Genomic DNA, 11,551 nt, shown 5'->3' with positions numbered 1-11,551 from the left:
AGGGCTGGGGGCTGGACTTGGTGATCCCAATGGGCCCCTGCCAGCTCAGCCCCGTCTGCAATTCTCACCCTTTGGCTCAGCCTTTGTGTCCCCTCGAGGCACTGGCAGAGCTGTTGGGGACAGGGCAGGAGCAGTGACAGCCCCAGCGTTCCCCTGTGTGTGACACCCCAGCGGTGACAGCCCCAGCGTTCCCCTGTCTGTGACACCCCAGCGGTGACAGCCCCAGCGTTCCCCTGTCTGTGACACCCCAGCGGTGACAGCCCCAGCGTTCCCCTGTCTGTGACACCCCAGCGGTGACAGCCCCAGCGTTCCCCTGTCTGTGACACCCCAGCAGTGACAGCCCCAGCGTTCCCTCCCTGCAGATGCTCCAAGGGAAGCATCCAGAGCCGCGTCCAGTCCATGGAACTGAGCGGCCACTGCGCAGCCCGGCCTGGGCTGATGTGGATTCCTCTGCACACAGCTCGGGGAAGGTCCCCCTGGCCACCTGCACAGTGCCACAGACAAGTGTGAGACACAGTTACAGAGCTCTGCCCAGAGCTAAAAGGGAGAGTTCATGAAAAGAAAAGAAGAGAAGAGAAGAGAAGAGAAGAGAAGAGAAGAGAAGAGAAGAGAAGAGAAGAGAAGAGAAGAAAAGAAAAGAAAAGAAAAGAAAAGAAAAGAAAAGAAAAGAAAAGAAAAGAAAAGAAAAGAAAAGAAAAGAAAAGAAAAGAAAAGAAAAGAAAAACCCCAACAAAAATAAAACAATAAAAAAACCAAACAAAACTGTACCAAAACAAAAAATGCCACCACCACCCAAACAAAACAAAAAAACAAACAACCACAAAACAATGAAAACACCAATAAAAACAAACAAACCAAAACACAACAAAAAACCAAACCAAACAAAAGAAAAACCAAAAGAAGAGAAGGAGACCTCCCCCCTAGCAGAGCTGTTCCATCGTTCACTTGTCACACCTGCACTCACACAAGACCTGGGGCTTCAAAAAACTAGGATTCATTGGGCACATTTGCAGGTAAAGCAGGTTTAAGACAGACTCTTAGCAGAACTGTTCTCAGCTGAGCCAAAAAGCCCCTTTGGCAGCTGCAGAGCCATTGGAAATGCAAAAGCTCAGCCCACAGGGCAGAAAAGGGCTCTGAGCTCCCCTCCCCTGACACCAAACCCTGTTCCCAGGCTGCTTCACACATAGGATTCTTCTGCAGGACTGCGCAAAGCTGAGAGTGGGCTCTGGCTTCTCCATGGTGCGTGTCCTAAAGCTGCCTGGGAGAAGAAATTTCAGGTCAGCTCGGCTGGCACAATCCCTCCTGGCGCAGGGCACAGCGCCGGGAAGGGCTTTGGGTGCCGAGGCTTTGCTGCAGCCAAGGAAAGCTCCTGGCTCAGGGTCACCTTTGCTGCTCAGCCTGAGCCCCGAGTGCCCCAGCAGCAGCAGCAGAGAATGGCAGCATTGCCAGGGGCCGGCACAGGAGGAGAGATTTCCCCCTGGAGAGAGGCTCCTATTGCAGTTTTTGCACTCAGGCAGCTGCAGATGGCTCAGCTTTGGCTGCACAGCAGCTGGAAATGCAAGTCCAGGAGCTCTGTGCATGGCCAGCCCCAGCAGGTGACAGCAAGGACAGGGCCCTGGCACAGTGACATTTGCAGGGAGCGCCTTCAGCAAGCGCTGGGGGCTGGGACTGTGTGCAGAAAATGCCCTGGGGGTCTCTGCAGCCAGGCCAAAGGAACAAAGTTTCAGTTGTGGCCTGGCCAGGGAGCACCAAAATCCATTGTTTTCCATTGCTGGGTGTTGTAGGAGCCCCAGAGGAGAGCCCAGGGGGCCAAGGAATGGAGAGCGGGGACTGTGCAGGAGCCGGAGCAGCGAGAGAGGCCGGGCTGAAGGTGCGGGGCGGGCACGGGCTGGGAGGGGGCCCAGCCCGGGGGTCCCGCAGAGCCTCCCTGCTCCAGAGCCGCAGCTGCGACAGCGGGGCAGCTGCCGGGATCGCTGTGCCAGGGACGGGCCGCAGCTGGGGCTTCCGAGGCGCTGGGCTGGAGCAGCTTTTTGTCCCCATGCACCGGGGGCATCGCCGCGGGGTTGGGGTCCCTGGGAAGGCGCAGCAGGACAGGGTGGCAGTGGCTGGTTTGTGGATTTGGTGCTGGGATGTTTTGTTGGCGGCCCCGGGCGGACTGTGGGAGCCGGGAGCGGCCGGGCGGGCCCGGAGCCGCCCCTCGGGCCGGGAGCCCCGGGCAGAGCTCTGTGCTCGGGGGCCGGGCCGGGCAAAGGCTGAGGGAGAGCGGGGGAAGCGCTGGCACAGAGGCCCCGGGCTCGCCGTGCCCCCCTGGCCACGCAGCCGGGCTCGGGGCCGCCTCGCTCAGAGCCAGCCCCGGCTGCGGGGGTCCCGGGGCTCCCTGGGCAGGGGGCGGCGGGGGCTGCCCGAGCTCTGTGCCCGGCGCTGGGCGCGGCTGCCGAGGCAGCGGAGGATGCAGGGTCCCCCCGTGCTGGGGCTGGCTCTGCCCGGCCCAGGGGCTGCACTGTCAGCCCAGAGCCACCTGGGGATCGCCCGGGACCGGCAGGGCTGGCAGGGAAACCGGCACTGGGGGGAGCAGAAACGGGCAATGCGAGAGCTGGGGGTGCTCCAGAAGCCTGGACATGTTGGCAGCATGGACAGGGTGGACCCTTGGATACCCCAGGACTCTGAAACAGGGACCCCAGACAATGCTGACCCCTGGGATGCCTATGATGCCAAAGTGGTGAGCCCAGAGAAGGGGAACCTGCGGGATTGCCAGGAGCCCCAGCAGTCCAGAGAGGGGAACACCAATACAAACCTGACCCGCAGCAACCCAGACAGGGGGGCCTCCAGGAGCCCGAAGTGGAGAGACCAGAGAGGGGAAACTGAGGGTTGGGTATTTTTGCTGCATCTTGGTAATTTGTGCATTTTGAGGGACTGAATCTTGGTGTTTTGGGGGTTTACATGGGCACCAAATTCCCAGTGACTTCTAGAGTGTGAAGGTGCAGGGGCCCAACATTGGAACTGTAATACCTCAGGGCAAAGGTGACCAGGGTCAGAGAGAGACACCCCTCTGAGGACAATGGTCTCACCATCAGCATTTGCAGGCTCATGTTAATGCAGCAGCCTTCATTGGTATCACCCAGTCCAGCTGCCCTTTTTTCCTTATATGTACTCCCCCTAGAATGTTCTCCCCTCTCTTGTCCCCCATTGGTCCCGGTTTACTGCAATGCTCCGCCCCTGTTACCTCATTGGTTCCCCAGTTGGCTGCCCCTCCTCTGCACCACCTGTGCTCAGTTCCCATTGGCCCTTGGCCCTCAGACCCGCCCCTTTCCCCCCTTATCAAACCCTGTGTCCTCAGCCCCATTTTTTCTCCATGCCTGGACCCTCTACATTGCAATAAACTGTGTTTGGAGCTGTGCACACAGACCCATCTCTGGTCTTGTCCATCAGCAGGTTAAGCAAGCGTGCCCTGGGCTCTGGGAGTGCAGGTTGCTCACAGGGGCTCGTTGTGGATGTGCTGCAGCACTAGAGATGGACTTGGGCAGGAGGAACCCCCTAATCCAATGTGCTCACACATTGTATTTTTCCCCAAACAGGATTTCTCATTCCCAAACCTTGGCTGGATGGAGGAGGAGGCTGTGAGGAAGAGGAAGAAGCCCTGGAACATGCAGGCAGGTGAGGAGGAAGTCAGTGCCCCTTTCCCTTTCTCATCTGCTCCATCTCCCAGCCCAGCATGGCCCCTGGCTGCAGGACAACCCCACTTCTGACATAGTCCTGCCAGGAATGGACTGGGGGGATCTCCTGCCCCTCCCTCTGGAATGGAGGCAAATTCCATCCTCTCCTTGTCCTTCCTGCCCCAGAAAAGGAGCTGAGGATGGAGAGCAGGGAGGAAAAACCCCCACAGAAGAACCCCATGGAAGAGGCTGTTCTGAGCAGCTCGACGGCACAGGAATCCAACAGAGAGGAAAAGCCCCAGAGATCCCACAGGACCAGGGGCTCCAAACCCAGCCCGGGTTGCTCTGAGGTGAACAGACCCACCCTGTGCCAGGAAGGTGGACAGAGCTTCAGGCAGAGCTGGTGGCCCATGAGCAGCTTCATGATGGGGAGAAGTCCTACAGGTGTTTGGAGTGTGGGAAGAGCTTCAGGAAGAGCAGCACCCTGATCCGCCACCAGAGGATCCACACTGGGGAATGGGCCTACGAGTGTGGGGAGTGTGGGAAGGGCTTCAGGTGCGGCTCTGAGCTCGTCATCCACCAACGCATCCACACTGGGGAGAGACCCTGTGAACGTCCCCAGTGTTGGAAGAGGTTTCACACCAGTTCCAATCTCCTCCTTCGCGAGCGGATTCACACCGAGGAGAGCCCCTTCCGCTGCCCCGACTGCGGGAAGGGCTTCAAGTACAACTCCCACCTCATCACCCACCGGTGCATCCACAGTGGGGAGAGGCCCTACGAGTGTCGCCAGTGTGGGAAGAGCTTCACCCAGAGCTGTAACCTGAACAGACACGTATGGAAGCACCGGTAAGGCAAGCTCTGCAAATGTCCCTGCAGGGAGAGCTTCGTGCCTGGCTCCAGCTTCATACCCAATTGGAGGACCCACGTTGGGAAGAGACCTGTGTTCCATGTTCACTGTAATCCATGCTGGGAAGACACCTGTCCCTTCTCCTGCCCCTGGCAATGACATGATGTGGGATTGAAGAACATGAGGATCTGGCTGGGGCCATGTCATTATATTCACTCCCTCCTCAAGTCATTGCCAGAGGCAGGAAAGGGTCTCTCTCTCCCTGAGGAGAAGGGTGTCCTTCCCAGGCAGGAGGAAATAAGTGGCCAGGATGACCCAGTGAGTTGTGTTTTGGTTTTCCCTGTAAATAGTTTTTCTTTTCCCTTCGGTTACCAGTATTGTTTCTGTTCTTGTTTGTTCTTTATCTTGTTGCTGTTCCCAGTAAATTGTTCTTATCCCAGCCCAGGATCTTTGCCTTTTGTGGTTTCCATGGGAGGTGGGAGGGCAGCGAGCAGCAGCGCGGTTTTAGCGGGAGCAGGAAATTGGGGAATCCCATTCCTGAACCCCAGACTGTGGAAAGCGAGCATCCCAACTGGTCCCAGCCCTGGTGGCCATGGCAACAGCCTTGGGAGCGGGTCCCTGGCTGGGGCTGTGGGAAACTCTTCCCTCTGGTGCCCAGGGACAGGACTGGAGGGAACGGCTGCAGCTGAGTTGGGGCAGGCTCAGGTTGGATCTCAGGAAAAGGTTTTTGTCCAGAGGCTGCTGGGGCACTGCCCAGGCTCCCCAGGGAAGGCTCCCAGCTCCAGGGCTCTCTGAGCTCCAGCAGCGTTTGGCCAGCGCTGCCAGGCCCAGGCTGGCATTGTTGGGGTGTCCTGTGCAGGGCCAGCAGTTGGATTCCAGGATCCTGATGGGTCCCTCCCAGCTCAGCCAGTTCTGTGGATCTGGGATCCCATGACCCTGGGGATGGGGGGGCTGCCAATGGTTGCCATGGCAACAGGCTCTGGCTGCAGGCCTGAGCTGGTGTTCATGGCAACCACCCCTGGCATGGGGTCTGCATGGAGCTGCCAAGGGACTGAGCATAGCAACAGGGGGCTGGGGATGGTTGCCATGGAAACTGACCATAGCAACAGGGGGCTGGGGATGGTTTCCCGCCAAGGATCAGATTTGTCACAGGCCTTCAGAGATGTTCCATGGGGACATTTCAAGAGTCTTCAGGCTGTTCGAGAGCTGGAATGCCACTGGCAGAGACAGGGGCTCCATGGACACCTCCCAGGGGTTTCTGGAGATGGTAAAGAGCCCTGTGGTCAGAGGCAGTCACAGTCATTCCACGGTGACATCCCAGGGCACCTTGGGCTGCAAAGGCACCGATCTGTCACAGGCACTCACGGGAGCTCCACGGTGACATCCCAGGAGTCCCCAGGCAGCCAAAGATCCAGAATACTCCAGATAGTCACATGGTTTCCTGTCATGGGCAGAGTGGGAGCTTCAGGCAAAAGCTTTAGTTCTTTTTTTGAGAAACTCCTGCTGCGTCATGAGGTGGAGAAATGACACCCAACAGCCACCATGGATCCTCAAACCCCTGCAGGGGCCCTAGACTTCTAAAATTCCTTCTAAGAGCAGAGGCTGGGAGCAGCTGGATCCAATCCCAGCCCCACACTGTGCCAGAAGTTGTAAAAGATTGGACAGGTGAAATTGAGCTTCAATGCAATTTGTCCCACGGGATTAACGATGGAATACCAGATAAATTTACATAAATACAGCTCTGATTAGTTGTGATCATGATTAGACAGAATGGCTTATTTACACCACAGAGTAATTTTTTTTAAAAAGAGTTATTTATTCCACAGTATGGAAGCTATAACAATTATTAGAATATTCTGCTCTAGGAAGCAATTTTGATGTCAACAGGGCTTGGCTGGAGTTGTTGGAGCCCATTGCAGGCAGCGCCTCCTGCTCCAGCAGGAACTGCCTTTCCTGTGCCAGGAGCAGGGCAGGTCCCGCTGCAGGAAAAGCCCCAGGCCAGCCCCAGCACAGGGAAGGGCTCGGGCACAAGGGCAGAGTGCCGTGCTGGGAGCTGTGCCAGGCAGAGCCTGAGGCACCAAAGGCACCTTGGCAGCAGCAGCTGCTTGCAGGGCATGGCCAGAAGCCTCCCTTGGCAGCCCGGTCTGGTGGCCAGCACTGCAGAGCTGCTGCCTCAGGGCTCATTTCTGCCTGGACTCTGAAAAGCCACTTCTGCTCCAGGAGCCTGCCTGGGAAGCCATTGGCCCCAGCACCTTGGGGACAAGATATTCATGACAAAACTCCTCATGCCAGCAGAGACACGGCAGGGGCAGAGGAAAGGGGAGAGCCAGGCCCAGGGCACAGGGCTGCCATGGTGATGGCTGTGAGGTCACTGCCCCTGCAGCAGCCTGGCTGCCCTCAGCAGACCTTCTGGCCAGAAGCGTTGTGAGGGCACCCAGCACATCAGAGAACCCACAGAACAGGAATTCTGTTCTTGGGGATGAGAGGGTTTCACTGGGTCAGGCTGCACAAAGCTCCTGCTCTTGGACAACTTCTGGAGTGAGGCATCCTCTTCTCTGGAAGACCAGTTGAAGTTTTGTGCCACTCACATAATTTCCTCCTTCCATAATTGTAAAATATTTTCTTCATTCCAAAAAATGTAGTTCTGCCCTCCTTCAGTCTAATGGTATTGACCCTTGTTCTGTCACTGTAAGATTTAGGAGAAAATAACTTTGACCACTTTTTTTCGATTTTCACAGACCTTGGTGAGAACCCAAACATCTCCCAAGATGGCATTTGGATGGCTCATCACATAACCAGTGGGGAGAGGCTGATGACTCTAAGCTCAGTGGTATGGAGACTGAGAACAGAACAGGAGTAGCCTGAGAGGGATTGAAGGGTGGTTTCAGAGAGGCTGGTGCTCTTCTTCATTGTATAAAACAGCCAGAGAAAGAAATAATGGCACCAAAGGTGAGGAGCACCCCTCCCCCGGGAGGCAGGGACTCTACCCAGACAGAGACCATCGGGTGAGGGGTGTGACTTAAAGAAGATTCCACTCCTCCATACTGTGGGGCGTGCCCCTGCAAGCCCGGGAAAAGACACTCCACCCCATCTGGTCATATAAGGAATGGTGCCAAAATGTTCTTCCTCTTCTTTACCCTCATTGGTTTTTAAATTCTACTGCAAAGCCCCCACCTCAGATTTTTCCATTGGTTGTCCTCCTTGATCCACCCCTTTGCTGTCCCCTGCTACTTCTGCTATTGGACCCCGAGGCTAAAACTCCACCACTAAACTCATGACCCTTCCCCCTCATTTCTTGTCTTGGGCCTTGGCAAAATTAAGGGTCCTGGGTTTTGCTAAACAAGATCTATTCTGTTGCCTTCCTTTTCCTGTTGGTCATCGGTGGTTGCCTGAGGTCTGAGACTCCAGGGCCTCAGGGAGTTTTTATTCCATTTCTTTTGGCAGAACGCAACACAAGGGCAGATGGGGGGGCCCAGACTGGACACCAGGAGAACGGAATTTCCCTGCCAGGGCAGGGCTGTGGTGCAACACGTCCCCCAGAAGGAGTCTGGGTCAGCCCAAGGCTTTGTGTGGGCAGGCAGCGGCAGGCAGGAGGCAGAGCTGTCAGCAAAGGAAGGGGCCAGCCAGGTGGGACAGCCAGGGGATGACGACAGCCTGCAGGGACAGAGACACAGGGCAGGGACACCGTAGGACAGCCTGGGCTTCACAGGGCACAGGGATGGGCAGCAGCTGCAAGGCCCTGACAGAGCCACCTTGGGCAGCACTTTGGCCATGGCTGCTGGCCCTGGGCCTGAGCCAGGAGCAGGGGACAAGTGACCCTTGCAGGCCTGGGGCCTCATTGCCTCCTTGTCCCTGCTCAGCAGCCTGGCAGGGGCTGCCCCATGGTGCTGCCCTTGGCATTGCACATCCCCACATGCCAGTGCCCATCCCGGGAAGAGCCCTGAGCAAGGAGGGAGGGACAGGATCTGCCTGGCCAGGGGCTGGGGCTGAGGCCTTGGCCCTTTGCATTCCTGAAACACATCCAGGTTTGCTCAGCACCAGAGACACCTTTGCCTTGCTTGTCCCCAGCTGTCATCACTGCCTCCAGTGTTCTGCTCTGACTGGAACCTGGGGACACTTTCAAGTAAGTTGTGTCCCACAGTGGGACTCATTTAAAGTTAAAGGAAGTTTGGACTTTGATTTTGAGTGCTGAGAAGCTTTTTGAGCACACTGCGAGGGACTGAGTCTGATGAAACGAGCACCAAATCTCCGAGAGGGTCATTAAAGTCCTGGTGCTGTGTCTGTGCTGCTGAGCTGGGCCTGGCTCCTGGCCCAGAGGCAGCTCCTGGCAAGAGCAGCGCTGCAGAGAGACAGCTCTGGCCAGGAGCAGCTCCTGTGCACAGCCCAGCAGGGCTGGGGCACTGCCAGGGCAGCTCAGGGACACCAGCAGGGCACAGCCAGAGCTGACAGGGGCTCAGCACTGGCAGGGGCTGGGGGATGTCCCAGAGGGGGCTGTGTCACAGCAGCACCTCTGTGGCTGTGTCATAGAGGCAGGAGGAGCAGCTGTGATGTCAGCAAGGGGCTGTGTGACAGCACAGAGTGGGCTGTGTGTGGTCACAGATTGGGCTATGGCATCACAGAGTTTGTTGTGTGAGGTCATTGAGCAGCTAGAGCATCATAGAGGGGTAACTGTGTGACATCACAGAGCAGGCTGTGACATCATGGTATGGCTGTATGACATCATAGAGCAGGCTGTAAGGTCACAGTGTGTGCTATGACATTACAGAGTGGCAGTATGGTATCACAGAGAGGGGTTAGTGACATCACTGAAGTGGTTGTGACATCACAGAGCTGTCTGTAATGTCATAGAGTAGGCTGTGAGGCCATGGAGTAGCCTCTGCCATCATGGAAGGTTTCTCTGTGACATCAGAGAGTGGGTTGTGACATCACTGGGTGACTGAGTAACAACATAGATCCAGCTGTGATATCATAGTACAGACTGTGACATCACATGGTGACATTGTGACATCACCGAATCTTCTGTGACATCACAGTGCAGCTCTATGATATCACAGACTGATATCCCAGCACTGGCCCTGTGATATCATGAAGGGGCTTTGTGACATCACAGAGCAGGCTGTGACATCACAGAGCATTAGTGTGTCATCACTGAGTTGCCTGTGACATCATAGCATAGGTTCTGTGACATCTTAGAATGGATTCGGCCATCACAGGGTATCTGTGTGACATCACAGAGGGGATGAGACATCACAGAATGGCTGTGTAACACCCCAGGGTAGGTTGTGTAATATCACAACATTAACTGTGACATCATAATGAGGGCTGTGACATCATAATGAGGGCTGTGGCATCATAATGAGGGCTGTGGCATCACAAAGGAGCTGTGTGACATCACAGAGGGCTGTGTGAGGTCACTGGGGAGGTCACTCTGCCCCAGCCCCCCTCACAGCTCCCCCAGAGCAGTCCAAGGCTGCTCGTGCACAGCGGGGTCCCCTGTCCCCCCGGGTCCCCCCGCCCCTGGCGCCGCAGCCTCCCCCAGAGGATGTTCCACGAGATCGACCCCAGAGCCTGACACGGGGCAGGGGGGCCGGGGCCCTGGGGGGTGGGACAGGGGGACAGGGACCCCCCGGCAGCATCCCTGTGTCCCCCAGGGCCAGAGCCTGGGCCAGGGCTCCTTCACCCTGTTCTGAACGAGGGCTTGAGAGGACTGAAAAAATCCCCAGCAAGGGATCAGCAAAAACCAGATTTAATATTAAGCAACAGCACCACAAAGTTCCTTGGCAAGAGTCACTCTGCTCCTGACTGGACACTTCAGGCACACCGGGGGAACAAAACAACAACAAAACCAAACCAAATCCAGGCAAATAAAGCAGAAATGAACCTGCTGTCATTTCTGAAAAGAACTGTCCCTGTGTGTGTGTGTGTGTGTGTGTGTGTGTGTGTGTGTGTGTGTGTGTGTGTCAGTGAGGACAAGGTTAAAAGGAATATGATCTAAAAGCTGAACAGAGCTCAAACTTAACAGGACTTAACTTATATCTTAACCTTAATTTCTGCCTTAAACTTCACAATTTAGCGAAAGAACAAAACTTAACAGTCTTTAACCTCATTTATAACCTATGACTAAATAATTTAACAGTGGAATAACACTTAACAATAGTCATCTTACCTAATAACTTAAATTAAACCTAACAAATTAGCAAAAGAGCAATACTTAGAAGCAATTAACTTAGCTTAGACCTTGTGACTTAACCTCACTTACAGGCCTGACTGACTCAGCTATCCAAGGCACTCAAACCCCTCCAAGAGCAGCATTTCTTCCACATTTCCCCAGCACAGGCACTCCTGGGTGCACACAAACACAAAGAGTCAGTGCAAGGCACCTGTGAGAAATTCCCCTGAGGGCAGCAAATGCTCCCTGTGGATCCTTTGGCATCTCCCCAGTGGGTGAAGGGTTGAGCCTGGAGGAGTGGGGGGATCGGCCCAGGCTCTGTCCTTGTTCAGGGATCCCCGAGTGCAGCAAACGGGAGAGTTCCCGGCTCGGAAAGGCCCCACTCAGAGGGAGTCGCTGGCCCAGGAGAGCTCCAAGGGGCTCCTTTTGCAGCGCTGTTTGTAGGGCCCCAAGAGAGGGACTGCAGTCACAGCAATGGCTCATCCTGGCCGCACTTGGCATCAACAGCTTTCTTTGGCACTGTGAGAACAGGGATGTTGTGGCACTGAGGGAACACAAACAGTTGCCAGGGCTGCTCCTACAGCAACCAGGAGCTGGTTGGGCAGCAGCAGAGCCTGGAGCAGGCAGTGTTTGTGCTGAGCTGCAGAGGAGCTGAGCCCAGGGGCTGTTGGCCAAGGCCGAGGCCCAAGGACCATTTCTGAGCTGGCAGGGCGGCCTGAGAAGGGGAGGGGGGAATGCAGCAGCACAGGGCCCATGGAACCAAGGGACCATTGTAATACTGTGGGGCCCTGTGAGACCAAGGGACCATTGTGACACTGTGGGGCCCTGTGACAGCAAGGCACCATTGTGACACTGTGGGGCCCTGTGAGACCAAGGGACCAT

This window comes from Passer domesticus, chromosome 4 (genome assembly GCF_036417665.1).
Source record: "Passer domesticus isolate bPasDom1 chromosome 4, bPasDom1.hap1, whole genome shotgun sequence".
Taxonomy (NCBI): Eukaryota; Metazoa; Chordata; class Aves; order Passeriformes; family Passeridae; genus Passer; species Passer domesticus.
This window is presented reverse-complemented; position numbering follows the sequence as displayed.